The sequence below is a fragment of the Talpa europaea genome, assembly GCF_964194135.1.
Source record: "Talpa europaea genome assembly, chromosome: 1".
Lineage (NCBI taxonomy): Eukaryota > Metazoa > Chordata > Mammalia > Eulipotyphla > Talpidae > Talpa > Talpa europaea.
In genome coordinates, this window is record NC_140073.1 from 17,759,829 (window position 1) to 17,769,755 (window position 9,927).

Consider the following 9,927-nt stretch of genomic DNA (forward strand, 5'->3'; position numbering starts at 1 on the left):
AAATATCAGTATGTATTTATTTAGATATTTTCCAAAAGTTCTCCATGTCAGATGGCAACATTCTAAAGGTGGGAGAAATCCAATTTATTATTTAAATTATAATCACTGTACTGAAAATGTGACATTTAATTGACTTCTTTCTACTTTCCAGCTTCTTTTCACCTACTAGCAATGAATGATAGTGATCCTCTTTACTTTATGCACAAATGTTTCAAAATATTACTTTTCATAGAAACTTTCTATTTTTTGAACTGCAAATTATAAACTCAATACATCTTTTGTAGGAATTAATGGTATCAATATTTTCATTGTAGCTCATTGAACCAGAGCTTGTTGTATCAGAAATGGGGAGTCTTCAGAACAGGAAAGTACAAGTTCTTTTTATTATCCAATTAAACATGAAAGATATTGGTTTTATTCAGAAAGAGGGAAATGGGTTTACCTTTTAGGATAGAATCTTCTAGCCAATGGAAATTTGTAACAGAAGCAAAGCTTTACAATTTTTAAGAAGAAATGGAAAAATTAAAAAGAAGTTAAAAATAAAAATTAGACATTGTTTATAGACTTACAGGCAATTGAAAAAGGAAAAAACCTTGATTTAGAGCTTCATGCTCAGAAGTAAATGAAGTTATTTACTGTCAGCTTATTATTTATTGTAAACTTTGTCTTCAGTAGTGTACCTACACTATCCAGTGTACCTACAATGGATAATGTATAATGAGTTTTTCAATCATCAAAGTGGAAATGATGGAAAGATGTGAAATAATACCTCCTTGTAGTGAATAGGTAGGGATCCTGTTTTTATTCCATTTTGTTTTCTTCCCATCACATCAGCTTACCACTTATTGAAACTCATGAATGAACATAGATATGACCCAAATGTTAGGGATCTGTGGAAGAATCATTGCAGATATTGCAGTACAGTGATAGTGTTAGCCTGTCAGTTCTGCATTTTTATATATTTCAAAGTTACATGCATTTGCCTAAGAAATTTTCTTTCAAGCAGTGTCATGTGATAGCCAAAAACCAAACCTGTCCTTCTATCTTATTTTCTTTTTACATTCAACAAAACTTTGTTGGATTTAATAAGTTCTAACATAGGAAACAAAGATGAATGATGACTATTCCTAGAGAATATTCCTTACAGATCTAACATTATTTTTGTATTTCACATATTTCTATAGATACCTTTTGATAACAGTTTGCCCATGTAAATAGATTTGGTATCTTTAATGTTGTTCATCCCACTGAAACATGACAAGTTGACATGGGATATGAACAGGTTATTTGGTAGAGAAGAAGAGTCTTAGAGTCATCCAATTTTAGCTCTAAAAAGAAATGCAGGAAACACATGGCCAGATCTACTCACATTATAGATAAATGCCTTGTAGTAAGCAATTCACTGGATATGATTCCCTCCATCCCCCCGACTTTGTTAGTTTCCTCAAAGAGAGATTTAACACAATTACTCAAGCTTCCAGAAATCTTAGTCATTTCCACAGACATGGATGGAGCATCCTGATTGGTAGGTTGAGAATAAAAAGCTATAACTAGGATTCACTAACTCTTATGTGTTTTCACACCACCAGCAAGTTTAACAAAGTAATTAGAAATCTTGGATTTAGTACTAGAAAATAATGACATATTTTAAAGTCATAAGCCTTGAATCGCCATATGGAAGAGTCTATGAATGATCAAAACTGCTCATAATTGCTTTACCAGGTCTGGGTGTCGCCACTGGCAATACCATAATTATTCAGCTGAGTCACATGCTTTAGTATTAGCTCTATCAGTAATAAATGTAATATATTGATCTCAATTTATTTATTTGTCTCCAATTCACTTAGATATCAGACCCCCAGAAATCCCAAGAGGATTTGCTTATTAGGGGTGTGTGTGTGTGTGTGTGTGTGCAGGTGCATATGTGTGTTTGTTTGTGTTTGTATTTGAGAGATTACAAGCATATCTATATTAAAAAGAGCAAAATGACCATGTGAGTAAATTTATACAGCAAGAAAGTATTGCTCATTTTTGCAGTATTTCATAATTAAGTTTACCAGATAAGTATTGGATGCCTAAACTTGAATTTCAAGAAAGCAGTAATAACTATGCATTTATTATATGTGTGTTCCTTTAATCCTTTATCTAAAATTCAAATCAACTGTGTGCCTTCTATTTTTATGTGGTAACTACAAACCCTACCACTAACTATGAATGTCTCTATGAATACACACGCACTATATACACACTATATATTATATATGCATTGGTTACTGTATATGCATTATATACACTATATCATATATATTGTGCTTCCAACATGTACAGTGCATTATGTATATTACATACAATACATATAATGTGTATAATACATACAGCATACAGTGTATAGTATGCTATATATAGTATGGTGATATACTGTAACAATGTACAAATATATATTGTATAGTATACAAATGGTAAATTGCACATATATAGTAACAAATAATGCACCTATAATATAGTAAATAATGCATATGCAATGTATATTGTGTATATTTACATGTATATGACATGGCAATCATGTAAGTTCTAGAAATTATGTTGTAGATTGTATAGAAAATATGTTGTAGAAATAAAGTTTAGTTGATAGACTTTTTGCATGGCTAAAACAACAAATAATGTGGAATTTGAGATTTCTAGATGAAAATTCTGACTATATTTGAATGATTGTCATTCAAATATGATAATATTGGTTCTTTTCATCTTAAAGTGAGGGGTTACATTGGATGGTACATAATTCATGTGACAGAGAGCATGGTGCAATCAGTCAGTAATTTGTTTGTCTAATGAAATGATCCATTTTTGAAAGACTAGAGCAGCTATAAAAGATCTATTTACTCTCTTCTGAGAGTAATTTCATGGGGCTGTTCTTTGTGAAATTTAGCTTCATAAGGGTGTTCATTATTTATATTATCTTTTTAACAAACATTTGCCCAAAATAATAAACTACACAGAGCTCTCTATAATTAAAGAAAAAAATAAATCAGTATCTATTGGAAATGAATAGGGGGACCCAAGTTAACGCTGTGTAGGATCACTGGATTATTTTTAAGGTTTCTTTGAATTTTAAGTTTCTTTGTTACAGAAGCATTTCCTCCAACCATTATCTCTGTTATATCCATTTATGGCATAGAAATTTGGATATTGCATCTTGAATTTAGCATCTTAAAAATGCTAATTGAGACTTTAAATTAGCACAGGTGCTGAGGAAAGCAAGTGCTTGGTTATTTTCCAGCCATGCTGGAATCTAATGAAAGCTCTAAACCCACACTGAGAAATATGCAAATATATTTTTATAAAGTTTCAGGGGTTCACAAATTCTTTGAAGTCATGGGCCCTCCACATGCAATCACTTTGGTATCAAAATACGTACCTTTCAAGGATTATCTGTGATTCTCAAAACTGGCTTCTATCCTAAATTTAATAATCTTAATTAAAGTTATATTATTCTGTCAATTTTTCCTTCATACGATAGCTGTGAAAATATTAAAAGTGCTGCTACAAGGAAGTGGGAGCATAAAAAATTAATCAAATATAAGAGTTTCTGACAATCCCCAAAGTAACTGTTAGCACAGCTCAGTTTAAACGGGTTAAATTGTTTTCTTTCCACTATATTGGCTAAAAGAACCTTGTCTTGTAACTGGCTAAAATTGATTGAAATATACAGATATAAATCTGTCTTTTCTTTCACTTGGTAATAAGTTTCCATGCACTTCTTTAAAATAGATGTTATCAATATGCAAAATCCCCTTAGGAATGCAGAAATCAAAAATATGCTCATCAATTTTTCTCCCAAGGTAAATGACTCTATTTACAACAGTACTGGTTTTTCATATTTATCACTGTTATCTAATAGGTCTGGGTGAGCTATCATATTTAAAGGTTGATAACTAAATTTGAAAGATACAGTGTTAAAAGGGCATTTGGGTATGAAATGAAATATGGTAAAGTAGCAATAGACGGCGAGAAGTCTTTGTTTTCTTTTTTTCCCCCGGAAAAAAAATGATGAAATATACAAAGTATATCATTTTAGAGTTATACATTTGTTAACACATTGTAATTCTTTCAACAACACACTGGGGTGGTTGTTATTGCTCATTGACCTTGCACATAAAATGTAAACTTTCTGAGTTTCAGTATCCTCATCTAAAAAATGAGGGCAATCACACCTCAGTGGGTAGTTCAAAAGATTATAATGAAATAACAAATCTCTTACTGACCAACAGATGCCTTTGCCCATTATTGCTTCTGAGGAGCACCATGCAGACAGTAGCCATGGAGAAATATTGACTGTGTACCTCAAAGTTAGTTCTCCTTGTGTGGAGAGCAAGCTGAGTTCATTGAGAACGCATGCATGATGGGCCATGGAGTAGAGCAAAAAAAGCCAGAGGCATGAAGTTAAAGCAGACTCAGCTTTACCTGCCTTTAAAGACACCTGCTTAATATGCTACCAGGGCTTTCTAGGAGCTCCAAGGCCAGAGTTCCCTGTGGACGTGTCTTTAGGGAATGGAGTTGATGCATCAATGCAGCAGAAGCTCAGGTTGGACATAGAATTATAGATAAAGTAAAACATATTCAGTAAAATGCATGTTATTCCATCTGAAGATGTTTCATTGATAATCAAGGTTTTCTCATATTTAGATATTGGTTATTTAATAAATCTCATTTGACCCATTATTCATATCTTCATATGTATGCTTCAGTATCTATGGTATTTGAAATAGTCAGTTGCAGTCATGTAGGAGCATACCCTGCAATATGATTGTTTTTGTCCACTCCACAAATTCCAGATCTATTCTTTTATATCAGAATCCTATTATTCTTTTTCTCCACCATATAAATGGGTTCAAAATTTATTTTCTGTGACTTGTCAGGACTTGAAATTTATGTTGAAAGAATAGCGGATGTTGTAATTATTTAATGGCATAGTTCTGCTTTGCATGCAATAACAAAATAAATACAAAGGAAATAGATATCTTTGCACACTCTTAACACTAAGTGCAGAGCACACTCACTGTGGCGTTTGTTTCTCCTCCAGAGCATTTGTTCATATTCACATCAAGATACAGAGCAAGAAATGCTAGCGATGCTTTGGATAAGGGCTTTAGACACAAGCCTGGATCTTTTATCACACTTGACTTTGGGTGAATACTTTGTATTCTATAACTCCCAGTTTACTCAACTTTAAGGAAGGAGAAAATATCTCTCTTGCAAGGTTTTGACACAGATTTGAGATGATCTAGGTAATGTTTAGCAGAAAATAATCATCCAGTAAATAGTATTTCTCTCTATTACTAGTATTATTTTTACCTTTTGGTAGTACATGGAAACACCTGAGGGTATGTCTGTTAATTAAAATATATGCCAAAATATAGTGCATCAGCATAAGAGAGAAAGGTGTATAATGTTGTTGACTCGAAAATAATTTATTTTGAAGGTGAGATTTGATACTGTTTTGTAAAGTCAATCAATGTGTCATCTGGACACTAATTTGTAGAGTTCATAGTGTTTATCTGAACTATTTTTTTTCACCAAAAGGGTACTCCCAGATTAAAAATGCAGCAGAAAAATGATATTATTATTATTAAAAAAAAATAACCTGTAGAAAGAGAGTTGGCTTCATATAGAGCAGTGGTCATCTCTTGGGGAGTACTAATTCTTTGTAATAGTGTAAGTGGTGTTTCCTATATCTCATGAATATTGGATTTGGCTGTGCAACTTTCCTTCCCCAACGGACAGTAAATAAACTGACACAGAAACTTTTGGAGTCATAACAAACTTCTTTTAATATTTTGCTTCTGCCCTGTGCTGTAAGAATAAACATATCCCATCCCAGGTTTTCCTCTCATTTAATCACAAAATTGCAATCTACTGACAACCTGGTACAGAGTGAGAATTTATCAGAGTTCATATATGTAATATGAACAGGAAATAATCTATTTTTTCCTAATTCACTAAGATTTGGGGCTCCTTTGTTATCACATGGAAGATGACAATTGTGTTTGCAGAGCAATTAAGGTAGAGCCCAGACTCATTAAGGTTTTTATATTAAGTGGTCTCTGCTTCCCTTCTAATCACTCTCAAGCATCTACACTCATTCAGGCAAGGTGTTTAAAATATGTATCAAATGTTTTTCTCTGCAAAGTTCTCTAATGGCTGCCAGTACACTTGAATAAAATAGTATTTTTTTTAAACCCTGTATTTGGCCGAGAAGTCACTACACAGTCATGTACTTTCTCTCCAGCTTCATTGCATGCCTCTAACCTATTGCTATTATAATCCACCTACATTAGCTTCTTTTTAGTTCCTCAAACATATAAACTCTCCTTTTCTTTCCATACATAGTCCCTTTTTCGAGGAATATCTCTCCTCCCGTTCCTTTTTCCTATTGCTATAACAGTTTGACTGTCACCTCTTCAGCGAAGGTATTTAAAATCACCAAAGCTCATTAGCTCACCCATATCCCCTCCATACCTGCCATTATTATTTATCACTTCATTAGTTTTTTGTTGTGGTGGCTCCTTTCATCACAATTTTAATCCTGTTACCTCTGTGAATAATAATATACAAGGGATATTGGATACTCACTGTGTTCCCAGAATTATTTTAAGCGAGTAACAGAATAACCCATGAGGCAGGTACTATTTTAAAGAAGAAGAAACAGAGGCACAGTAGCCATGCATTGATTTGATCTCCAAAGATTTTTTTGTCACATCCCCATAATTACTTTTAATAAAACCATATTAATCAGGACCAAGAAGCAATTTTCATAGGAGTCTACAAAACAGTAGCCATTTGTTCTATCTGGTTGGAGGTCTTTAAATCTGACTGGAATCATGGATGAGTGGAGGAGCCAAGTGTGTTTGCATGAAAGAGCCAACTCTGACACTAGTATATCAAATATAAAAAAAAAAATCAATCTATCACCCTGACACTCTGAGCTGCCCTGCCTGCTAATGTACTTCACATAGAGCAATAAATATCTCTGAATCAACACAATACAAGTTTCTAGCTCATGCCTGTCCACTGAATCTTGCCATATTTTTTCAATTAATAGACATATTTCTCCTGAGCATGCCTGATGTCTTATGAGGATGTCCACATTATTCTATCACATCATTCATTCATGAGTGAATGGTGCAGAATTAGTCCTCAGAGTATACATTCTAAGAATGTGTCCAAAATCCAAAATGTATATACTATTACAGGAAAATGTAAATGTTCTATGCCAACCACTAATAATTCCAACAAATTTTGGCATTCATTTGTCAAAAAGTCATTTAATCCTCCAAAAAATTAGGGTGGTAAGTGGAAATAAGTGAAACCTAAATTCAAAATTAGGATATGACCCCAAAGACTGATTTATTTTGTATTTGTTTATTATGTCACTATAAACTATTCAGATGTCATTTCCTAATTAAAAATTTCCCTTTTTGTCAATATTGTGTGTCCTCACATGATTCCAAAAAGAATCCTTGTAACTATTCAGAACATGATGAAAGAGAATAATATAACACTGATGTAGAAACATTTTTTTTTAAACATTTGTCTGAAATTTTCCAAGTGGAATAAAATACTCTGCTCTCAGTGTACACATTTCAAACTACTGGATCTGAAATGTAAATTTTTCAAATAGTTCAGTTGGATCTACATAGTTATCAGCATCTGTACATACTACATTATATTTATCACTAAAAGGTTAGTCACATCTTTCACCACACAATTGTCTCTTGATCTGACTCACACACTCCCTTTCCTTCTCCCTTTGTGCTATTTTTTCTAATAGACTACAATTTTATTTCTTTTGTTTATATATTACATATGATTAAAACCATATGATGTGTTTCTTTGCCTGACTTATTTCACAAAGTAAGTTAATCCATGTCATTGCAAATTGCAGGATTTCATCTTTTTTATTGCTGAGTATTATTCCAGTGTGTGTGTGTGTGTGTGTGTGTGTGTGTGTATTTCTTCACATCTTTTTATCCAATCATCTGTTATAAGCATTTAGGTAGCTTCCAGATCTTTGCTATTATAAATAATGCTGCTATGGATACCAGGGTATGTATCTCTTGAAATAGTGTTTTATATTCTTAAGGTAAATACCTGGGAGTGAGAAAAATAGATCATATAGAGTTACTATTTTTAATTTGACGTAAGAAATAGATCAAGATCACAGGAAACAGCAGGTGTGCTTATCAATGGGTGATGGTCCAGTGAGGTACAGAGACACACTGAGCCCAAGGAGCCCACAGAGAAAGACAAAAATACTCTTAATTTTACCTCTCAGATCTAACACCAAATCATGGCAGATGCTTCGAGAAACCTTCAGACCTATTGTCTCTTCAGAAAGAAAAATCAGGGTCCCACTGACTTCCAATAAAATATAGAAACTTTATTTGGGGTATTTGGAGGAAAAATATGACTACTCAGCTGATACAGAGTTGACTTTAGCTAGTATTCAGTTTGCAATTTGCAGGTTGTAAGGGAAAAGGCTCATCAAACAGTGCTAGAATGAAATTATATCCATCAACGACTTGGAAGAATGGCTGCAATCTCAGAAGGATAGGAATAGTGGATATTCTAATCACTGGGGGATCTGATGTCTTTGAAGATGAGTCACCTCCCACAGTGCTAAAATGCCAGGATTCCCTGGACATAATGGTGTGGTCATTGTTTTCTAGATCCTAGTGCTACAGATAAAAACAAAATTATTTTCCCTGTAGGTGAACTGTTTAGGAATCCAGGAAAAAAATGCATTGTCATTGCTAAGGGTGAAAGAAAGGGACAAACACGTGGTGTTGTGTAAGCTCTGGAAGCTGTAAATCATGTATTAATGAATGCAGAAATTACACCATTCTTTAATCATGTCCCAGTGACTCAGCATATGTGATATAAGGAAAAAGCTTTTGTCGCTAGGAAACAAAATGGAGAGAGTTAATGTTAATTGATATATGTTATAGCAAACTTTAATCTCTCTGCACTTTTATGCAGTGTCACAGAGGACGTGTAAGTTTACATCTTCAGGTTACAAAATATTATGAAACTCTGATTTCAATCCTCTGACTAATGTAATATTATGGAAACGAAATAAAAAAAAAATAGGAAGTGAGTTTGGACTTTCAAAAACGCACACAGAAAAATGACTTCATCAGCAAATATAAATTCAAAGTTTCACGTACATGTGGATAATGGATGGGAAAAACTAATAAGAGAAATTTAAAAATCTATAAATCCCAAATCCTAGTCCAATGATTTAAATATTGATTATTGTTAGAATGTTCGGAAGATTTTGTCTTTTGCATAAGATGAAATCATATCTAACAATCATGTAACCAGTAGAAACTGAACAAAGGTATATGACAGACTGGAAAGAAAATGTTAAGAAACATTTTTGCAAATCATGGTGGTCCTACTCATGGAAAGAGTCTGATAACCTGATAAACTTACCATGCATGTTTGCAAGCAGCAGTCTTGTTTATGGAATCATTTTCACAAACTGTCCCTACTCTATAAAAGATGGCTTATGTTGAACATTGGGATGTATGAATTTAGGGGCTCACTGCCATGCAAAAATTTGTGGAAATTACCTATCTCTAACCATTGGAGTTTCATGACTAAGCTGCTTTAGTGAAAGAGGTGATCACATATGCCAATCTGGTCTAGAATATATTCTGATACTGCTTTAGTGGTCTCTGAAATCTCCCAGGTTGTCTCCTGGTAATTATTAGTATTTATTAGCAAAGACTGGGTGAGATTCTTATTCATTGTATATCCCATTTGATGCTCTGATGTTATTTCCTGACTAGACATTGGACCATTGTAGTCAAATGGTATCAGAATTCCAGTGTAGATTCATATTTCACATATCAGTGCAAATTTTTA